The sequence below is a fragment of the Monodelphis domestica genome, chromosome 2, assembly GCF_027887165.1.
Source record: "Monodelphis domestica isolate mMonDom1 chromosome 2, mMonDom1.pri, whole genome shotgun sequence".
NCBI lineage: Eukaryota > Metazoa > Chordata > Mammalia > Didelphimorphia > Didelphidae > Monodelphis > Monodelphis domestica.
The window spans coordinates 321,926,087-321,950,586 of NC_077228.1; the positions used below are offsets into that span (position 1 = coordinate 321,926,087).

The 24,500-nt window shown below is 36.6% G+C and overlaps 1 non-coding gene across 1 annotated transcript; it reads right to left on the bottom strand.

Annotated features, from left to right (window-relative positions):
• Positions 1-6,293: 6,293 nt before the first annotated feature.
• On the bottom strand, positions 6,294-6,365 carry MIR30A (microRNA mir-30a). The gene has a single exon (NR_032153.1). It is a non-coding gene; the product is annotated as a microRNA mir-30a (primary transcript).
• Positions 6,366-24,500: the final 18,135 nt, after the last annotated feature.

Consider the following 24,500-nt stretch of genomic DNA (forward strand, 5'->3'; position numbering starts at 1 on the left):
ACTAGATGGCCTCTATGTTTCCTTTCATGTCTAAATATCCAAAATGGGTAATCCACAATTTAATGATTATTAACCACAAACTAGTTCCAAACACCAAAATACAACTAAACATGAAAGTGTCAAGGAGAGTGTGGAACCTCTTCCTAACATGAATTTTAGAAACTTTCCCACTTGAACACATAGCATTAACTTAAATTTATCTAATAAAAATTTGTAAGTTGAGAATGTTGTAGTGCTAGGCCAAGTTTAGACCCGGTGTAAAAGTGGAACAAACTGAGTCAATGAAATGTTCTTTCCCCAGATAGACTTCTAGGAATTTTCCTCTACTATAGTATAGAAGTATTCATTTAATTACCAATGGTATATGTATTCCTAGCTTTTACTATCGTATCCCCAAATTTTTAAAGTCTGTGTTAGCACTAGGGCTGAGATTTAGTCACATGTCTCTTTTCAAGAAAGTTCATGCATAGAGATCAAAGCACCAAATATGCAAGGAAAACATTTTGGGTGTGATGGCTATGAAAAAGAAAAGAAAACACAATATCTTATTTTTTACATCTTTTGGAGTGTTTTCCCACAATTTATTTCATATCCTGTGATACATCCTTTTTTTTTTCAGATCAATTCAAAGAATATTTATTGCAATCCTAGTAATCCTGTGATTTCACACCCTGTTTGTGTTTAAAATTCCATTCAAGTAGAGGATTTATCTAAACCCTTCCCCATCTGAATTCTGATGTCATTTTTCTCTACTATATGTAGATATTTAATTATCACAATACAGTCATCAAGCTGGTCTTTTGTAGTTTTGATGCTCAGAACAATGTGATGCCTCATGTTGTTTCTGATGTTTTAATATCATAAAACCAGTTATGATCTTAATCTCAAACCAGCTCTGGCCTTCCCAACCAATATAAGTAGCTTGTTTTTTTTAAAAAACATGGCATACAGTAATGGGTGGCAGAATCATGCTTCCACCTCACTTACTTTGTCTCCATTCTTCCCTTTCCTTTTTTCATTTTAAAATCATATTTTAGTTTTTCCAATTACCTGTAAAAACATTTTAACATTATTTTTTAAAAACTGAGTTCCAAATTCTCCCTCTTCTTCCCACCCTAACAGAATGATATCTTAAGCACTCAACAGGTATTTATAAATCTCCATCTATGTGTCAGATACTGTGCTAGGTATTAAGGAAACAGACAAAAACGAAGTTAACCTATACTCAAGGAGTTTACATTCTTTTTTTTTTCTTTCTAAACCCTTACATTGTCTTGGAATCAATACTAATTAATCCTAACACAAGGCAGGAGAATGATAAAGTCTAGGCAACTGGGGTTGTGACTTGCCCAGGGTGTCACAGCTAAGAAATGTCTGAGGCCAAATCTGAACCCAGGACATGCTGACTTTTAGCCTGGGTGTCTATCCACTAAGCCACCTAGTTTCCCTACACATATGTTCTAATGGAAGTGGCAACATGTACATACATAGGTTTATATAAAATAAATACAAAGTAGTTTGGGAAGAGAAGGATCAAAAAGGGCCAAAAAAGACTAGAGAAACGACTAATATAGTGAGACTTGAGGTATATTCCAAGTTGTTCTTACAAACAAGAACGTGTATGTCTACTTCTCTAACCAAATAGTGCACTGAATTCTATAGGGATGATAATTTCACATTTAGGGTCCTAGCTAAATGGCCACCAATTCCATTTGTTTTACTTTTCATTAAAATATTGTCCTCTCTTACAATGTAGTGCACCATTAAGCTTATGGTAATTACATATACAAATTTCTAAAGGCAGATTTAAGCATCACTGGGCAACTGTAACTTGCCTGCATCACTCATACCAAATAAGTAAAATACACACATTAGGTGGAAACCTTTGTCCATAAAGGACAATTGAAAGAGAGACCTTATTAAAGACAAACATGTAGTTTAACATATTAAATTTCTGTAGAGAACACAAAGTTTTTGTGTACAAAAATGTAGTGAACAAAGTATTTGATAATAAGTATTTTTGGAGAATTTGCATTCCTATTTTTTTGTGCATTTTATTTTCTAAGGTATTTTTTGCTACTAGAAACTACAAGAAATGAAAGGAAAGAGTAATGTGAACCCTATGCCTCAGGTGTCTGAATTGCGTAGCTTCACAGCTGCATAACTGCAAGCACAAATAACTCTCCACCTAATACACACAGTCACTCTACATAGGACATTCCACTATACTAAAACAGCACTTAAGCTAAAACTCCAGAAAGTCGACTCCATTTCTTTAGGGATTGCTCTTCACTAAGGACCAAGAACCAGCCTTAAAGTTTCCTCAAACTATGCCCATAGTAGAGATTAAGTATTAACTAGGAAACTTGTTCCTTGGAAAGCTAATGAACTTTTTAAACCAAGACCAGAAAGCTGAAATGGGCAGTTACCTTTCAGCCAAGATACAGAATGGAAAGTTTTAGCTAAGAAGGAGGAATTCTGATAGAAATCAGCATGTCCGCTTGGCAGCCTCCACAGCTGCAAGCAAACATCCTTCTCTCTACTGTATTACTTTTGCTGAACTTCAAGCAGTGGAAAGATTTGGCAGATGTGTAACAGTTGTACAGTATCATTACAAAATGGAGCCTTGGTTCAAGACATTTTTAAAGACAGGAAAGAAATGTCAATGAAATGAATCACCATCACCATGTTTAGAGTCAGTTACATCATTCCCTCCCACCCAGAAATCTTCCTTTCAGAGGCAAACATACTGCCACTTTGAAAAAGCCAATGAATATAAATCTAAATGTGCCTTCATTATTTTAATCACTCAGTGTACTGCTATTGTGTTTTAAAACATTATAAATTTCATGGAGAGAGTTGGATGTATTTAGCCACATAAGCAAATTTTGACACTGCTTTGTAGTCAGCCTCTTGATGAAGGAAAGTTTTCTCCCTTAAAGGAAATAAGTCATATTTATGAGCACAATATGCAATATTTTGCTAGACCTAAATTATTATGATATTAAAGACATAATATCAAGGAGCAGAACCCTAGGGAAGCAATTAGCAATTCAGCATTTTAGTTTATGTGCGATGTTAATCCCTCTCACTAAAGTTGATGTTAATTTTGACTGTGTAGCTAGCTCTAAGAATGGGATAAGTGTGAAACTTTTAATGTGGAGACATTTAACATCAAATGCAACAGTAACTGAGGGAGTTGGCCATCTAGAACTCACTGCAAATGGAAACATGGAAGTATATTGCTCAAACGGGGCACCTCGTGTTACTTTCTGGGATTGTGAACTAGCATCAAATATGACAAAGAATTATCATTCTTAACATTTCATAACAATTTATCTTAACCATAGACTAGGGCAGCCTATGTGCTTGGTTTAAATAAAATAGTGTTTTTTTAAAATTGTAAAGTATTAGTTGAATAGCAATTACAAACACAATGATAGCAGATTAAGAACAAGGGAAATAAAGTAGACAGGAAAGAAGCAATGAGACAAGGGATTGGAAGGAAAATAACTGTGAGAGTATGAAGGGAGTGGGAAAGCTAGGCAAAGGAAAAACATTTCTCTGAGATGACAGCTGTTCCCTTGGAAAACTTGATCTGGCGATTTATGATGCAGGTGAATTTTTCTTCCGTATGGGATGGCCTTAAGTTTGTAAGTTGAAGAAAGTACCAACCAGTCTTTCTTAATACCTAATGAAGACTGATATGGGGAAAATTACCTAGCATTCCTCAGAAGCAGTGTGGCTTCACCTGCCTCACCCTTTCATTATCTGACTCTTTTAGTTGGCCATTCTACATAGGAGGGAAAATTTAAATGTTTTTCTATTTACCTATTTCTATCCCTCAAAGTTGCTGGAAAGCCTAACATAAAAAATCTATACAGTTATTAATTTTCTGCCACAGCTTTCCAACAAGATAAATAAGTGTTAAAAGTAAATTTATGAGTTAGGTAGGTCTAAAATAATTGTGTCATAAAATTTTATCAATAAAGCACAGATTCAAAAATCTAAAGAACCTAAAATTATTTCTCTTAACTTGCTCTTAACTTCTTCCATCCTCCCCCCATGAATGAGGTCATTTGTGTTTTATGATATTTATAACCCAATCCCTCATCTTTTTGTAACATCTACTATTAATTCTCTATGCAGGTTAATTTTCCATAGGACCATAGTGCCCCAGATTTAGAACTAAAAGAAAAATCAGAGTCATTCAGTCCCTTTTAGGGAGAACGGCATTTTAGTTAAAAAGACACTACCTGTCAATAATATATGTCTTCTGTGCCATCTTGTAAAGAATGTGAGATTAATCAGTTAATTCTTTCACTGTTCCTTGTCTCATAGTGCTGTTAAATATGAATCATTACCCCTGGTATAAATCCTTTTGTATGAAATAAACTGAGTGCTTGGTAAATTCCCATGATACAGATTTTGCTTTTGAGAAACTCAACCTGTACCTTTTATAGATTAGCAAGTTGAGAGCCAGAAAGTCAAAGTTAAATGTCTTGCTCAGAGTCACACAGGAGGGCAAATGACAGAGATGGGATTTGAACTCAAGTCTTCAGACTCCAAATCTTTTGGAATACCTTGTTTTCTGTAGTCAATCAATCAACAATTGTCAATTAAAGCACCTGGTTCGAACTAGGCATTGCAATGAGTGCATGCAATAAGATAAAAATGAAATGCCCTCAAGAAACTTACATTCTATCAGAGACATCTACATGTCTATTTTGTTCTTATAGTCTTTATTCTATGCAAATATATCACACAAAAATACAGAATTATATTAGTGACAAATTATGATGAGTACATTTTCAATTCAAATCGGTAATCATTTAAATTGCAAACATTCTTTAATTTAGACTAGCAACTAATCTTTTGGGTAAACCATAGGACCCTTACAAGTAGAATGGGTGTATTACCACTGTCTATGTCAAGGATTCTTCCAACACCACTGAGCACAGCCCATCTATAACTTCATAAGCTAATTTTTTGAGAATTGCTTCTTGAGTTGGGTTACATGGGGATTTAAATTCTAAGGTCTTTCTGTCTCAAACTCAAACACCCTATGGAGTATGCCATATGCTTCTGTAGTACCACTGAATCCAATAAAAATGTTCTGATCACTTTTACAAAGACCTAAACAAAACCTCAAGCAGATTTATACAGGAAGAACAAATGAAAACAATAGTTAAGGGAATAAAACTGAAGCAGTATAGCATAGGAGAATAAGCACTGGGCTAGGGTTCTGAAATCCAAGGTCACAGCACTGGATAAAAATCTAAGCCATTCTGAGCCTCATTTTCCTCATCTATAAGGTGAATATGCATGATAAACTGCCTGATCTAGAATCTAATGTCTTGCATTCTTTTTTTTTTAAACCCTTACCTTCTGCCTTAGAATTGATATTAGATTATGTGTTGGTTCCAAGGGAGAAAAGTGGTAAGGGCTTACTAATGGGGGTTAAGTGACTTGTGTAAGATCACACAGATAGGAGGGCCTTCCTTTCTTTATAGCTCTGTGCATCTAAACCATCAGACTTAAAAGTAATGGATTAACATCAATCTTTTTTTCTCTTCTTAATCCAATCTTTAACTACTAATCCAAGAAGTTACAATATCATTGTATTCCTACTGTCTTTTCCCCTTTCTAAACAACACAGATTCTAAAGATAAAGATCTTTGATGATCACATGTGTTATTTGCAAATATTAATAAAAGATCACTATCACTGTCATAGATCTACAGCTAAAAAGACCTGAAAGTCATATCATCTATCCTCTCATTTTATAGACGAGGGAACTGAAGCCAGCAAAGGTTAAATGACTTATCCAAGATCATATGGGCAGTAGGTAACAGAGGTAAGATTTGAACCTAATTCCTCTAACTCTAAATCTGGTGCTTTTCCCTTTGTACCACAATCTTTTTTCACATCTGGATTCTAAGTCTTGGATTTAGGAGAGCTAAACAAGTGGCTGCAGGTGTCTAGAAGTAGGCAATTAAACATCTTTTTTCTAGCACAAAAATATGGTACATTTTTTAATTGTCTTATAAATACCCATAAAAAATACTGCCGTGTGTGTGTGTGTGTGTGTGTGTGTGTGTGTGTGTGTGTGTGTGTGTGTGTGTGTGTGTGTAGGGGGTATCTATGAGCAAGTAAAACCCTCTAAAAGATATAGACCCATACTTTTTTAAAATTCAAACTTTAGTGCCCACTTTGTTCAACATGCAGCAAACAGAAACCAACAAACAAATTGCCCTTAAAGTGGCAACACTCCTTGAAGTCTGAGGCAGTAAGCAGCTGCAAACATCCGACTGAAAGCCCCATCTGCTGCTTCACAGCTTCCAGTCGAGGATGTTTACAGCCGCTCACTGTCAACAGCAATATGCATTCTTTGGCTGTTTATAAGTTAACCTGAAGAGGGGTCCCAAGCAGGTGTTTTGAAGATTTACACACATCAGTGTACTGGCTGATGGAAAAAGGCTCATTCAGATGGTAGAACTAGGTCTCTCTTGAAGAAACAGTTGGGGAAATAAGGTTGAAGGTTCAGTTATCCATGTTTGCATTCATTATGGAATTCGTTGTGTTTTATCCATTGGGCATGCAGAAAACAAATATTTCTTCCTTCTGCTTTACTTTTCACAAAAAGAAACCAAGGTGGCAAAAGCAGTAAGCTAATAACATCATGATCATTAATTGGTTCTGGTCTTTCTCTAAAACAAAAAAAAATTAACTACATTCATTTTAATTTTTAAGACCCATTTCATATTTACTTTGAGGATAAAGTGCATAGATAGCAGGCTACTTAAAATATGAAAGATTTACTTTGAAAATCATACTATGAGGGAAAGAGTGACTTATGTGTTTTCCTTGACCATTTCCCTTTTGCTGATATATTCCCCCCTCTTCCCAGTCCCCTCAAGACTATGCAGTTGGTCAACTGTTTTAGAACTGAAAAAATCAGAGTTAAGAGGAGATGGAAGCAAGGTATAATAAAGGAACCATTAGATCCTATTCCAATTTTTCCTATCAGTTTATAGATCAACATTTCCCACTGGAAAAACACAGAACCCAGTGCTTGCCACACCATGACGCACATTAAGTCCAACTGGGGTGCCTTAGATTCCACTCCTATTCTCTTATGAAAATAAATGAGGAAAACCAAAGGTTAAGCAGTAGCAGCAACTATTTTCCTGAAGTAATTCAAAACCCATCCAAATCCAGTAACTGATGAAGTTGATACTGAAAAGAGGGTGGTTCATTCCTTGGGGTTTGTTTTTAAATGAAATAGCCAGGAGGCCCTCTAGGTTTGCTGAAGAGGTTACAGCAGACTGGGACAAGCAGGAGAAAAAGGCACACTCAAATAGTGTTTGCTAAGACTGATAGCTATGAAGGGCACCACAAATCACTTGTTCAAAATGCAAGTTATTTTACCTTCCTTAGGAAGGTTAAGAAAGTTAATCTTTTAGGCAGCAGGTGAAAACAAGCTCAATTATGCTGTGGCCTTTCCCTTTATTAACCATGGACTCTGAATGATTAAAACCTCCTAGGGAACCACATTTTCTCAATGGGTCAAGTCACATAAGGGAACAAAGCAAACTTTATCAGTGCTGTGCAATTCTACATTCCAGGAATTCTTTGCACTTGGCATCCATCTACCACTCCAGCCTGGAGAGGAGTGAGTGCATCTCTAAGACTGAACTGCCCCTACAAACTTCATGAACTTCTCACCAAGGTGCCCACTTCACTGAAGTGAGCGACAAAGTAGGTGCTTTTTAATTAAAAGAGATAAATAATACCTCCTCCCCAAGCTGTCCACTCTAGACAGGCATAGGGAGGCTTGGAGAAAACAAAAACAAAAACAAAAGAAAACCCAGTGGTAGCTCTTTTCATAAAGAAAGTGTTTTTACTCCAGTGCATTTTCTTCACAGTAGAATGCCTCCTACTTGCCTTGGAATCTTACCACTTTCACATTGAAAAAACAATAAAAAAAAACAATAAGAAAATAACCCTAAATAAAAACAGAAAAGAGACCAACTTGAGAAAAGGTTGTACACAACTTGAAGTTGCCCTGCTATCACTGAGAAACAATTCCATGATAGGAGAGAAGGATTTCAGTGTTATTATACCTTGGCCCAATTTGGAACAGATTAGCCTTTCATCTGTAACTTTATTAATATAGCATTGACAATTCTCTAAAAGAAAAAACGAAAGACCACGAGATCTTAGTTGTCTGAATTCATTAGCTGAAGGACATTGTATCCACAACAATACAGTATTTCACTGTCTTTATGTACAGCTCCCTTTCAGCTTTTGCAAGATACAAGAGAGATCAGATCTGGGTGAAAGTCAAAGCAAGGTCATTCCAATAAGTTGCTGCATAATTTTGCTCACTCAATAAAAGTCTGTTTACTTTTAAAAAATCTCAATATTAACTGTTTCAACTATTTGTTCATTTTCTAGTTTACTTGGTTTGTTTAGATAACACTTGGAGAGCCTGGTCCTTTAAAAAATAATCCAGTTAAGAACTAAATAAAATGTGTTAAGAATCAAAGAATTATGTAACCAATTGAGAAATGTGATTGGCAAATTTACCTACATGCCAGAGGTTAAACCTGAATAAAATCATATCATGTCCTGTAAATCAATCCCAGATTTTTCTTAAATACTCTAACAAATACTCATGAGATGAAACAAGACACTCTTAGAAAAACTCGTATAGAAAACTACATATGTTTTTCCAATGTCTTGTATGTTCAAGATTAGATGCAATCTCCTTAAAATTTTCCAACTAAGGTCAAAACTTGGAAATTTTGCCCCTCAGGATAGCCTTAAAGATGTTTTCTTGTATCAGTAGAAACCAGTTATTCTAGCATCAGTCTTTTTTCTCTTTCATCCAAAAAAATCAAACTGGCAATATTTGCCATTTGCCTGTCTTTTTCCATTTTGGGGGTGGATCTTTAATTCCTACTATGGTATGTCTAATAGACAACCAGAAGCACAAGTTACACCACTGACACATATTGGCTAAATGACTTGGGCTCTTCACATTCTAGGCAACTACCTATGAGTATAAGATTCTGAAAAAGTACTCATCTTTATTAGTAAGAGGATTTCTCTCACTTGAGAATTCCTCCTACCAATGAACTCACAGGATCAGTCCCTATTCCTATGAGACAATTTGAAATGTTTCCTCCATAGAGGTATTTACAATTTACATAGATCAAAATGTCTAGTGATGGGCGTGGGACTCTTAATGGTGATATTTCAGGTCTCAGTAAACAAATAGAAGAGAAAGAAGGAGAACTGAAAGGTTATTCTGCCTATTGATAATACCAGGTCTGAGAGGGAAGTTCATACCATTTCCCCTACTTTGTCTCCCTTTTATCAGACCTGTTGGCCAGATGGCATAGTGGATAGAGTGCTAGGTCTGGAGTCAAGAAGACTCATCTTCCCAAGTTCAAATCTGGTCTCAGTCATATATAATTTTGTGTGACGCTGGGCAAGTCACTTAACCTGGTTTGCCTCAGTTCTTCATCTATAAGATCAGCCAGAGAAGGAAAGAGCCAACCACTCAAGTATTTTTGCCGAGAAAACCTCTAACAGGGTAACGAAGTGTCAGACGTGACTGAAAAATGACTGAACCAGCATCTGACCTTCCCCCTAAGCTCTAGATATTTAAAAGTCCAGGATGATGGGGTTATTAGAAGTTCTGTGGTTTCAGAAGTCAAGATAGAGGTATGTTAAGATGATGTAAAGTTGTCACTATTAAAGCCCCATTTCTACAGTCCTCCAAATGCTGTCTTTCTCAACCTTCTGAAAATAGAGTATGTCTAGTACAGCTGCATTGATGTAGTCAGGCCACAGTTTCCATACTCTAAGAGCCATATAATTCTTCAGAGACTGAGCCCAGATGGTTTTTCCTTCACTTCTCTAAAGACACAAAATGAGTGCAAGCAGACAAGGACCCTGCCTGGATTCCAGGAACTCCATCCTGGAATTATCATCACCATCAGACTATATTGGGTAAGTCAATTCCCCAAACATTTATTGAGCAAGCACCTAGAGGCAGAGAACTAGGTGAAAAGTTGTCCAGGCCTCTACACTAAAAAACAAAACAAAACAAAACAAAACAAAAACATTTAGTGAAAAAGAAAGTTTAGCCTTAATCCTCTCTTGTTTGATTTCTGTGATTAAAAGAAATATGGGGTGAATGTTTCTCCCTGCCCTATCCCCCAAAAAGGAGGTAAGACTTGATGATAGAAACATCAAGAAAGCAGCGAAGGTTTATTGAGCCTGATTTCCAACAGACTGCACACACAAACTTCAGGAGATAGAGGCCATCTTTACAACCGTCCATGAGGGTTTTATATTCCTTTGAAGGAAAATCCCTTCCACATAGAAAATTTGATACTATGTGCAGCCAGCCCATGGGGAAACATTTCAGGTCAAACAGGCATTATTATGAAAAGCTGGGAGTTTAAAAAAAGAATTAGGTGTGGAATTAAGCTACTTTTTCTGGAAATGATGTTTACACCCTTGTGCTGATATCCTTAGCTGTAGTATGACTTCAGTGAAAGAAATAAAATTTTAAGATTTTTAAAAAATGAAAATAACAAACATCTTCTACCTTTCTAATATGAACCTTAGAAATAAAACAGGCTTTTGCTTTCCTAAAATGAATGCATTAGGGTCTTGGACAAACAGGTAGCAGGATAGCTGAAATAATCCTATAGTGAAGTTTATTAAGAGGTTCTGGGTAAAACTGATAAAATTCCAATCTCAAACCTGGGACATGACAGACCCATCCTATATATAGATCCACACATCACATTTTATAGACTGGCTCCACTTTTTATCATTGGACTTTGCTGAATTGTTTTTATGATTCTGCCCATTAAGGGCCATGATTTCCCTTCTTAATCACTTATTTAATGGATTATACCAATGTCTAAAAAAGTCAAAAGCAGAAAGCACAAGGAGTTGGGATACAGCACATGGGTAGTCAGGCTTTTGCCTTACAGTCTATTCCTCTTATCTGTTCCCCCAGGAACCAGAGATGTCCACAAGGAGGGATCACTTGTGAGGAGCTTCCATTGTAATTCCAAATACGTTATTAAGAAAAACATTACAAACTCAGTATTTTATACAATTCAAACAAAAAAGAGGATGGATGAGGGTTATGCTTAATTTTAGGTTTGAAATATTTTCCATGTAATTACACATATCTGCCAAAGAGATCAAAATATACAAAACTTCTACCAAATCTAGTTCCTAGTTATTAATTTAGCCTACTTATTTCTAAATTTTTACATATGATATTTTTCTTACATTCAGAGTAGAGTTCTAGAAAAAAAAAATTTTTTTCTAGTATAGATGAAAGGATCATTTAAACACAGAATTGGAACTATAAGGCACCTCAGAGGTCACTTAGTCCAGGCCCCTATTCTGAAGCCCTAAACAGCAAGGTTGTTTATTTAAAATCACTGAGGAAGATTTCAAACTCAAGTTCTCTGATTCCAAGTCTAGCAGACTTTCCACTGTACCAGAGGAAAGTTTTGCTCAACAATCCTACCTTTTTTTTTTTATGAAATGGAAAAACAACAAAAAAAACTGGGAGTTATGGTGGGCCACAGGAAGGAAAAGGAAGTGACTACAAGTCTTTACCCCACAAAGTTTCTGAAGAAAAAGTGGTAAACCATGTATTTTTGAATAAGTAACTTCTCTTTAGAAGAGAGAGAGAAAGAGAGAGAGAGAGAGAGAGAGAGAGAGAGAGAGAGAGAGAGAGAGAGAGAGAGAGAGAGAAAGGGAGAAAGAAAGGAAGAAAGGAAGGAAGGGAGGGAGGAAGGAAGGAAGGAAGGAAGGGAGGGAGGAAGGAAGGAAGGAAGGAAGGAGGGAGGGAGGGAGGGAGGAAGGAGGGAGGAAAGAAGGAAGGGAGGGAGGAGGGAAGGAGGGAGGGAGGAGGGAAGGAGGAAGGAAGGAAGGGAGGGAGGAGGGAAGGAGGGAGGAAGGAAGGAAGGAGGGAGGAAGGAAGGAAGGGAGGGAGGAAGGAAGGGAGGGAGGGAGGAGGGAAGGAGGGAGGAAGGAAGGAAGGAAGGAAGGAAGGAAGGAAGGAAGGAAGGAAGGGAGGGAGGGAGGGAGAAGGGAGGGAGGGAGGAGGGAAGGAAGGGAGGAAGGAAGGAAGGAAGGAAGGAAGGAAGGAAGGAAGGAAGGAAGGAAGGAAGGAAGGAAGGAAGGAAGGAAGGAAGGAAGGAAGGAAGGAAGGAAGGAAGGAAGGAAGGAAGGGAAGGAAAAAAATATATAGTGAGACTGATCTAATTGTTATGGCCAGACTTGGAAAATAACAGATTAAGGCAGTACAGAAAGGGTGGACTCTGTTTCCTAAACAGAAGGGGACTGATAGGACAAAGTCCAGGAAATCCAGTTAGACTACAACAAGAGGTCTGAGTAGAAAGCATTTGAAACCAGCAGTAATAAAGATGCAGCTTCATAAGAGTTTCTTGAAGAAGAATCTCCTTTCTAAGTCAGGATCTTCTCAAGGACCAAACTGGTCTGAATGTGGGTAAATCTGAATCAACTGATAAAGGCAAAAGTAGGTACATTTGACTATAGTAGGGACCTGGGTGGGAGGGGAGAAGACAAAGTCAGAAAGTTCCTGGAAATAGCAAGCATTTAAATATAAACTTTTTTCTAATGGAGAGTTGATAACTTGGGGGCAGTTTGAGGATATCTTCTAGCTCAAAAAGAAAGACTCTTCCATTGGTACAATGGATTTTAAGTTTGGCTCTGTTCTTCTTGCCATAAAATTAGACAGAATGTTAGATTTTAAAAAAGGGAATTTAGAAATAAAATAAACCAGCCTACTCATTATTTACATGCTGAAGCTGTGGTCCAGAGGCAGTTAGTGAATTGCCCAAAGTGTCTCTGAGATAGGGTCTTTGACAGCAGTCTGTTTCCCCTGGATGTCTGCTAGTAGTTACTAATTAATTTGTAGACCAAAAAAAGGGAATGCCTCCAAGCTCAAGTGTATCTCCAAACTTGAAAAAAAGTAACTATATTTTCCTCTCTAGTTTCCAAACTCTCTAGAAGAATCTCAGCCTTGTACAACATGATAAATATATTCTTGAATATTTCCAAAATCATATGACTTTATCCATGTTAGTAGTCCTGACATGGATAACACAAAGTTCACAATTGCACATTAAAACTATGCATTCCTTAGTTTTTCACAAATTACTGTAGCTTAAATATATGAATATAATATAAATGTATATATGCAAATCTTCTTAAATAGCCACCATGTTTCTGAAAAGGAATAAATCATGAATTTCTAAACAAGTAACTTCTCTTTAGAAGTAAAAAGGAAAATATTCTATCTCAGTACCACCAATTCTTTTCCAAATCCAAGGTGGACATAAATTCCTTTAAAAAAATAGCAGCAATGTACCAAAATTTTTTATCAGAAACAGTGGACAGTTATATGGCACGGTGGATAGGTAGTACTAGGCCTAAAGACAGGAGGTCCCAGGTTCAAATGTGATTTTAGGTACTTCTTAGATATGTTACTTTTATGACAGAAATAATATAAATGTAAATATATATCTCAATGTGAGAAAGCTTGTGCTGCTGAGTCTGAGTATAGTTAGGCTGGTTCTTAGAAGCCAGATACAAAGCTTCCCACTGGACCTATATTTTAAGTCCATTTGGATTGGTAGAAACTACTAAAACTTGTTTCCCTCTGGGCACAGTTTTCAATTACAAATATCATTCTCTGGTCATGATGGGCATTGGTATAGAGTCTTAATGGAAGTCCATTATACATTTTTATTTTAAAATTTTTGCTTTTAAAAAACTCTTTTACTTTCTGTCTTAGCAACAACTTTAAGACAGAAGGGCAAGTACCAGGCAGTGGGAGTTAAGTGAATAGCCCAGGGTCACACATCTAGGAAGTATATGAGACCAGATTTCTCCCCCTCACACCAGACCTGGTACTCTACTGTGTTAACCAGGTGCCTCTATTTTCTAACATTTAAGAAGTAACTTATTTCAGACTCATTAAAATCCTCTCATTTTCATGTATTCAGTATCTATCTTTTGAGAAATTAGTGAAACCATACATTTGTTAATCTAGGACTGCATGCTTACTAAGAGTCAAGCATTGTGATAGTGCTGGTGAAACCAAGGAAAAAGAAAAAATGAGTTCTTGCCCTCAAGGAGCTTACATTTGAATGGTGAAGACAATATATAGATAAATAGGTATAGACAGGATATATACAGAAAAGATATAAGGCAACCTTAGAAGGAAAGGCATTAACAGCTGAAAGGTCCAGGTAGAAGATGGCATTTGATCTGAGTTTTCGAGAAATCCATTAACAAACACTGTACTGTTTTATTGGTAGGGGAGAGAGAGATAAAAGTTAATTGATAAATCCAAAGTCAGGGACAGGGTCAAAATTTACAGGGTGCCTCCTTGTCTATTCATTAATAAGAATGAAAAGGATCTCCATGGTCAGTGTTCAATTGCGGTAACATCTAGATTTGGGGGAGGGTGATGTAGTCAGTACTTATAATATACTAATATCCATTTCCGCATGCTCCCATCCACATTAGACTGCCTCAAATAGCAAGAATACATTTAGAGACCCAGTATGTACTTATGATTCTATTTTCTTTTCTCTATGCTAGATAAGAATGCTAATGAAAAAATATTTATTCAAAAAGAAAAAACCTAGATATCTTACTCCATATTGAGATACCAGATGGGCCAATTCAATTTGGTCTACAGGTAAACTAACAAAAATCAACAGCCATGGACTCAGAAAGTGAAAATCTCCTTCTGAGTTGAAAACATCTAGAAAAAACCAACATTAGGTGTGACTCCTAAGGGACTAATGATCAGTGATACTCCATTAGGCTATGAGCTCCTAGGGGATAGGGGTTGTTTTTGTCTTTCGTTGTATTCTCAGCATATAGCACTGTGCCTGGCACATCGAGGGTGCTTAATAAGTACTTGTTTTCTTGATTTGAGTTGTCCCTAAAGGAAATAACATTATTTTTTAGTATTTCGAATTGCATGGGGTACCATACTTAAAAATCCTGGGGTCACAGACCTAAAGATGGAAAGGCTTTCAGAGGCCACCTAACCTCCTCATTTTACAAAAAGAACTGAAATTCAAGGGAATTAAGTGGTTTACCCAAAGTCATATGGGTAATAAGTATCAGAAGTAGGATCTGAACCCAGGTGCTCTGACTCTACAGTGTGCTTGCAACTCTAGCCCACTGCTCTCCTCTTATCCCTGGTTAGTCCCCGCCCTTCATTCCCTTCATTTCTTTAGCCAGTACTTGTGAGCTTCACTGAAGAAAGTAAACAAAGAGAAAATAAATTCATTCCACCCACTACACAGTTATGGCACCCAAGCACCCGTGCATGTTTGTTGAAATGTCTCTGAGGTATATGATAAGACCGGCCTGAGTGGAGTTCATGTTTCAAGAGAGGGAACATTGGGAAATAAGGTTGGATTGGAGAATTTTAACTAATCAGAGCACTGTTGCAGATCAAGGCAAACTACACAAAAAAAATCTGAACCTACTAACTATATTTTTGTTCTTGAAAAAGATTTTTAGTGACTCTAGGACTCAAATTCTTCATCTGTAAAATGAGAAAGTTTGGATTTCAAATGCTGCTTTGCATTTTAAAATCCTATGATTTTATGATTCTTCTGCTGCTTGAATCTGGGACAAGAGGAATTAAAAAACAAAAAACAAAAAACAAATCACAGGCACAGTAGATGATAGCCTACCCTCTTGTTAACTCACTTAATTTTTTTTATATATAAAGAACCATGAATTACCCTGACTTCACTCACCATCATTTCCCACACCCCCACGTTTTTAAAAATAGCAGGACTACAAAATAGTTTGAGTGTATATTTACAGAGATGGTAGTTAGTAACAGACTCATGAAGCTTTCTGGATGAAGGACTTAATACTTTCCAAAACTGTCTGGACCAGGAGAAGAAATGGAAAAGATAAGCCATAAAACTTTGATATGTTAAGGCTAGAAAGGAATTTTTTTAAAAAATAGGTGAAAGATAGTTATTTTCAGGATCTGAAACGAGAGTCATTCATTTCTTAAGTGATATCTTATATGTTACCTCTTGCATACAAGTCATCATTGGCTGCAGCCTATACTCACCATGGGTTTTAGGTCACCTAAAACTTTAATTTCACTCCACCTCACATGGCCATATAGCACCACTGGCAGAATAATGATATTAAGTTGTATTAGATGGTAGGTTGAGAAAGTTCCATTCAGAAAACAAATCTATTATGCTCCCTGGACTGATTTCACCTATTCTCTTCTATGTAGAGTTATTATTATTTTTGTTAAACTATCAGAATGGGAAAATGAATGAATCCTACTCCAACAGCTTCAAAAAAGTAATCAATCCTTTCTCTCTGCCTAAAGACCTCAAGTAAAGGGGAAACCATTCAACTTAAAGAAAACTAGTAGTAGTTACAAAGTTGTTCCCTCCCCTTGCCCCTTATCAAAGTATAATCTTTCACTCTGCTTCTAAAAGTATCCTCTATGGGGGCAAACAAAACAAGCCTTAGCCTCCTTCCACATGACAGTGTTGACCGTATTTGATGGCAGCAAAATCTATGTCCTCTGAATCTTTTTCTTCTCAAGGCTGAATACCCAGTTCCTACAACGACGTCTCCTACAGAATAGTTTCCATTCCCCTCACTGGGTACTCACTCAGGGATATACTTCAGCTAATCATTGTCCCTTCTAAAATGTGGCACCCAGGACTGGAGAGAATGTTCTAGATATGATCTGTGGTTTTGTGAGAGAAGTGGATACAAAATAAAATAGAGGGAACAAAAAGGGGATTATATGGGTCCATAACTGATTTCTCAAGCTTCTGAGTAGCCATTTGCATACTCCAAAAAAAAACGGCTGTCCACTGTTTGTTCTCATCAGTTACTTGGAAACTAACTAAACACTCAAAGTTAACCCTGTTTACAATTCAAGGACTGACTTACCTATTACAACTAGGTTTTCTAGTACAGAGCTTTTCACATATGTTAATGAATAACATTTTGCTATAGTGACAGCTCACACACACACACACACACACACACACACACACACACACACAAAATGGTTTTAGTGGCCTGGAAATGAATTGAATGTATCAAGAAGTTCTGATATAGATTATAATGTTGTCAAGTATCTAGCAAATAGCAGACCTTTAATAAATACTTATTGAATGAATGGAAAAGAAGAGACTCTACATTTGATGTAGACAACTATTTCTTTTCCCATCATTCATTATAAGTTTCATACTGGTACTGAAATTAAATTCTTAATATTAATAGAAGGATTACATATTACAGGAACGATGTGTTCCTATTGGAAAAGTTCCTAGTTTGACCGTGAGGAAAAGAGAAGTGGGGGGGTGGAGCCATGAATTTCCAAGGCGTTTCCTTGGAATTTAGTTCTCATCTAATAAGATACTGCTTTGTTCATTAAAAATCTACATTTACATAAATATGCACATATAGGCATATAGTATATTTATACAAATACATCTATGCATTTGTGTGTGCACATGCATATATACACATGCATGTGTGTACATGAATGCATGGCTATATGCACACATATCTTTGCCTTAGCATAGCCAGATCAGAGGTGGTGGTTGTTGTTAATTTGGCTTCTAAAATTGCCTTTTTTTTTTGTACATGTTCAGAAGTGAGTGCTAAAGTTCTGGCACATTTTTAAAGAAGGAAAATAAACATACCAATCTAATACCTGCAGTTCAGCTAACAATATTGTTTGTATTATAAACCTCATCAACGATGGCTACAGAGTTAAACTGCCAGCATAAACAAACAGTGCTTAGTTACTAGTGGCATCTCAAATCAGTACACACAAGTCTCAAAAGGCAAAAAGAATGAAATTTTCCATTCCAACAACATGCCTCTTATAAGAGATAAGAAAAGCTGGAGTAGGGGGGCAGGGGAAAGGAGAGGTACTTGGTCAATCCCATGACTTTAGGCAGTACAACACAACACAGGGGAATAAGGGAACAGAGAGTGAAATTGCTATGAAGAGTTTTGATGCTGACCAGGGGTGATGAAAACTTTCCCATGTAGAACATTCCTGTTTGAGAAGAAAATTCCTGGTGCTTTTACTCTGATTAAGATTCCAGCTACTAGGCAGCAAATACTGCCCTTGCAGAGCAAAAGAGGACACAGCTGCAGGGCCAGAAAGGAAGAGAAAGGAGCAGGGATTGGGAATTAATGCAATGGTCTCCATAAGGCCCAAAATGAGTCCATTCAGGACATGTCAGCAGGCTGTACCATTGCTGGAAATCCAGAGATGTACTTTCTAATGCTCAGTGATGGACCATCTTGGGTTTCTTAAACTTTTTGACAATATCTATAAATACATTTTATACTTTCCCCCCTATGTTTTCACAAAAAGATTTAGAGTAAAAATTGGCTTTGAGATTAAAGGGAAAATTGCTCAGAAACTCTTCCCTAGAACTTAGTTTATAATCATTGTTGGCCATTTAGAATCTACCATTCTTCTTGGACTCCTGTCCTATCAGACACCACTGATTTTCAGGTCTTCTATTATGCTTTTGTTCAGTTGTTTCAGTTGTGTCTGACTCGACTCTTCTGAACCATTTGGAATTTTCTTGCAAACAAACTGGAATGGTCTGATATTTCCTTCTCCAGCTTATTTTCCAGAGGAGGAAAGTAAGACCAAAAGGATTACACGACTTGTCCAAGGTCACTGAGTTAGTAAGTATCTGAGGCTAGATTTAAACTTACAAAGATGACTTCAGGTTTGGTACTCTATCTGATGTACTACTTAGCATATCTCTCTAATGACATTATTCCCCTTTAAGGCCCCACTGGCAGGGGGACATCAAAAAATGGTGTTAGAAAAAAAATTGTTTCTGCCTGAAATGGAATTAAAAATGAGACAACATGGCATAAGCCTCTTTAGGAAAAGGAAAACCTGCAGCTGACAGAGAAGTTAGACGGCTCTATTGATTTTGGCAATACATGTATGTCTGTCTCATCATGCCAATACAGTGTTACTGAAAATTAGGACCAATGGCTGAAAAAACTGGAATTTATAAGTTTCCTCTATTGATATTCATTTAGCTAAAGTTATTTGTAAAGATAATTCAAGGAGGCCTATAAAGAGCCCATGTTGAAAGGAATCAAGTTTATTTACCTGCCAAGAACACATTGAAAACTACCAAGGAAAACTATCCTTTTCTCTTCAGTTTTCTACATATTTACCAGATCTATCTTGATTTTTCTTTCATTCAAAATATTATTAAATCAATCAATCAATCAACAAACATCACTTACTATGTGTTAGGCATTGCTAAATGCTAGGGATATTAAGAAAAAACACATTTCCTGCCCTCAAGGAACTTAGAACACACACTCACACCCTCCCCACCCCTTCCAGAACCTGGAATATCATGCTTTCAGGGACAGATTATCTAATAATAATCTGAGTAGGCACATGTAGAGAAACTATAACTAACTTGATCCCCCCCCCCTTCTGAGTGGGTAATTTTTTCATAGTCTTAGGTGAGGTTCAGGGTTGAAACTAGGGGATACAAGAAGTTGCTTCCTTCTGCACCCCTCTACTACTCCAGAGCATTGACCATCCTTACCAAGAGACAAAATGACCACTAAGGTCCATATGGTGGGATTAGGAGGGGAACACAAATCCTCTATAGAGTTTGCAAAAGCCAGGGGAAGGAAAAATGGAGGATAGTAATGCCTTGTATCCTGGTCCCCCAGGAGAAATTTCTGGTAGCTTTCAATTCTACTGACATGTTAAGGATTTGCTGCATGCAAAGCAATGCACTAAATAATGGAAATTTAAGAAAGGAAAACAACAGTAATTGCTCCTCCCCCCAAACCCAAAGGAGTTTATAATTTTCTCTCAAGTTGAAAAGATTCCTTATCCAGATCATCTTGCAGACTAGTTCTACCAAGTGGTGGAAATTGAGAGATAAAATGAAAGCACCAGGGTCATAGTGCCTAGAGCCTTAGTTAAAAAAGATTTATTTTGAAAGCTACACAATAAATACAAATAATCATATTATAAATCTCTCTGTCTAACCAAACAGGGTCACATTCATAGCATACATTTAAGAAATATTTGCTATAGGGCAGCTGGATGGCTAAGTGGCTAAGAGAGAGCATCAGGCCTGGAATCTGGAGAATCTGTGTTCAAATTTGATTTCACACACTTCTTTAGCTATGTGTGACTTTTGGCAAGCCACTTTACCTATTTGCCTAATCCTTGCACTTCTGTCTTACAGCTATTATTAAGAAAATATGTGTTAAAAAAAAAAGAGATGTATTTGTTATGCTAATTTTGAGGGAATAAAACTAAGTTTAGATCAATTACAGTCACTGCTCTGATTGAGTGTATAGTAGAGTAGGGAGGTAAAACATGTAATAGAAATAACTATAGCATAAAATAAACACCTATGGTATTAAGGGAAAAAATCTCTTGAATTCTAGTGCATTAGCCCAAACTCCCAAGTTACTCATGACAATTAGACAATATCAGGTTAAACAATCCTTGATTTAATGAGTAGTTTTAAAGGAAGACATAGACCTAAGGTGATTGTTCCTTTAAAATAAAACAATTATATAAGTTCCTTCTGTATGGCATTTGTTTAAAGGTTCAAACAAAAACTCTTCTTGGTTGAGTACACTGTCTTCAAACTAGATTCTAGATTAGAAAATTAATTAGATTAGATTAGAAAATTAGTTAGATTAGATTAGAAAATTAATAGATAATTTTGCTCATTCTTTCCCAACTCTGGCATGTTAATCTAATTCAACAATCATTTACTAAACATCTCCTTTTTTCAAGGCACTGTATTACGTGCCGGGGCTACTAAGCCATGCCAAAAATGTTTCCTGCCATCCAAGAACCTGCATATTCTAGGTATGGTTAAAGGAGAATGGAACATCATGTAAATAGATATAAGTATAAACCTGACAGCTTGAGGCAGGAGAGAGCACTAAAGGGGGTCTCAGCAGTGCCAAATGATTATATGTAATGATGCATTCTCTCAGATCTGACTCTTATGGTTCTTCCATAGCTGACACAATCATTCTCTAATGGGAAAGGGAAGAAGAGGAAGAAACAAAAAGAAAATCAAAGGTGAGGAAAGGAAAAGTGAATTAAAGAGAATGGAGAGGAAGAGGATGAGGACAGTATGGTAGGAAAAGTACAGGCTCTGAAAACAGACTAACTGGGTCTAATTCTCACCTCTGATACAACCTATGTAACCTTGGCTTATAATGAGCTCCCTGGGCCTTAGTGTCCTCATCTGTAAAATGAGAAGGTTAAACTAGAAAGTTTCTAAAGTTCATTCCAGCCCCCTAGTCAATGATAATATACACATAGCATCACATAATGTGCATAAGTGATTATATATGTATATATACCATCATATGATTACATAGATATGTTCATGTAGGTATGTTTGGGGACAAAGAAGAACTAGGGAAAAAAGGAAGAGGAAAAATTAGAAAAAAGGAGAAGAGGGATATAAGGGAAATGAAATGAGGGAATGGAAAAAAGGCCATCCTTAGTCATCATAGGCCAGTGACAGAAAGATCACTCAACATAACAGGATCGCCTTTAAAGCCACCTAAAACAATCCTTTCTCTATCCTCAGCCTCATTTTACAGGTGAGGAAGATAGAACTCTAAGAGGTTAAGTGTGGTTTGCCCAAAGGGACATATATAATAAATAGAAGAACAGGAATTCAAACCTAGGTTTTCTGATCAAAAGTTCAACTTTCCTTCCATTGTATCACACTGTCAAAGTCAGGAGAGGACCATTAATAATCATTACTTAATAAAGGTAAGCAAGCTTCCTACTGACTGTGGATAAATGTATTTTAGAATTAGAAAATTTTTGAAAAACAGAAAATAGTATAAACTTTGCTTCCAAAAAAGGGAAAAAAATCAGGTAAGACTACTCATAAAAGCCTTATTCATTACTTTAAGACTCACTTTTCCATTCCAGAGGAAAAGCTCTTGACAATTACATGTATATATTTTTTTCCTACAACAGTTTCATGGTTAGATGCTTTTCATGGTTCTTCTAAAATATCAAAAAGGAAACATACATGTTCATAGTAGATGTACTGAACACTTCACACAGCCAGTATTTTAAATATTATTCATATTTTTAAAACTTCTATCAATTTCCATAAGAAATAACATCTTCCTCAATCCCCCACCCCCATCTCCTCCTGGGCAAGAGAGTAAGAAAATACATTTTTTTTCTTTTAAAAAGCTACCACAAAATCCTGACTTGGCAGATTTAGACTAATTCAAGGACTAACATTTGGTGGGGTTTTTCTTTTATAATGGTACTACAAAATACTAACTTCACAGATTTGCATTAATTCAAGGGATATATTTAGCATTTGCTAATAAAACATGGATTATTATGCTTTGGATTTAGGAAAAATATTAGCATTAAAATAGTGTATGATAACAGAATAAAAAATTACTCTGAGCCTTAATTATGATGTTGTAAGAAAGGAAGCCTTGAAGTTCTTAAGTTGGGATAAAATGGAAATAGACTAACCTTGAAGGTTTCCAATGACTGAGAGAAGAAAAATATAATTTAAGTGGAAAAGAATTTCCTTAAGTCCCATATCTACAAGCCACACCCTATACAACTGACAGGAAAGCATTTGGATTCAACTCTTTACAAGTATCCAACTAGAGGTGGGAAAAAAAAAAACACTACACACACAACTCTCATTTTCAGAGAAGAAAAGAAACTCTTGCTCAATAAGTAGCAATTATGCTGAAGAATTTATATGCTGAGCACGACTGAATGTAAAAACACCAGATCAGTCAACCATAGCTTTAGCACTTTGAGTATGATTAACAGAATGAACTTTCAAAGGTCAATTAAATGTCAACACATTTAAAGAGAGAGTCTTCTTAAGTTTGGTCAATGTATAATGGCACCTCATAACTCAGGAACACCAGTCTTAATTTAAGTGCAATTTGTGCATTATGTATGTACATACACACACAACTCACAAACACAAAAGCTGGCCAAGTCCTCCAGGAATTTAGGTGGTATCTACAGGACAGCCCCCACAGTGTGAAAGTATCCCAAGTTATGAAATGGTTCAAAAGAAAAGGCCTTTTGTTGACACAGCACCATGCAATAAAGATGAAAATGGATCAGAGCAGGCAAAAAATGCTAAGATTGCCAAGGTAATCCGATAGTATCGCTTACATCAACAGAACTGCCCTTACCAGCATAAACCCTTCCCTACTCCTGGTACACACCCCCATGGCCATCGTGCTGGATGCTGGTGCTTGCCAGGTAAAGTACTGCCAAGGTTTGAGACCAGAAATTAACTTTACAGGAGGACAAATCTGAAGGTAGGCATTGGTACTTCTAAAAAGAGATACAACAACAACTATAGCTGCTTCTTAGATACATTTACTTCCATCCCAGGTAGTCAAAGGTAAGTTTATCATGTAATTTCATTGTGGGAAATACAGAAGAAGCATAAATTGCAGGTTGGCTCTATTTTCAAGTCGCCAAATTTTAGTTAAAGAGGAAACACTAAAACTTGAAATAATCATGAACAATAAAAATTACTTTAAGACATAAATGACCATAAATGCTCTGGGTACTCAAAGGAAAGTAACCTATTGAGACTTAAGAGAGTTAGAGGAGGATTCATGAAGGAGGTGGGCCTCAAATGAAACCTGGAAGAGTTGGAAGAGTTTGGATAGAAAAAGAAGAGGGGAAATAGATGAAGTAAGGGATAATTCAATATTAGAGCTAGAAGATATCCACAAATTCACTTAATCCAGTACTTTGTGAGATGAGGAAAATAAGACTCAAAGACTGCTTAGGATCACTGGAAGGGTTAGTGGCATGATCAAAACTAGAATTTAGGTCTCCTGATTCCCAGAGGCCACTGTTCTCCTTATGAGTGAAGGCAGGATAAGGAACAAAGTACCCATGGGATGGTGAAGAGAACTGCCACCCTAAAGCGGTAGGTGCCTGGTGAGTGGGAATGGCAAAGAAGACTGGGTAGCTAAGGTGAAACCAGACCATGAAAGAGATTTACAACCAAAGGAGTTTAGAGTTTAAAGGCCATCAAAAGCTTTTGTTCAAAGCAATAATATGAGAGTTGTTTAAAAAGGACCAGTCAGGGAGTGATACCTAGGAGAGACTAGAGAGGAAGAGGCTGGGAGCAGTGAGAACAACCAGTAGTTTCTTGCTTAAAGGTTTTGGACACTGAATATCATCAGGTATATGAGAATGTGTTGAAAAAAGTAGAAAGTGCTAGTAGTAAGAAAGGGTATTATTACTATGGTGTCTCTGAGTCCAGAAATTAGTGAGTCAAATTCAGAATCAGCTCTCCTGAAAGTTATCTACTCCC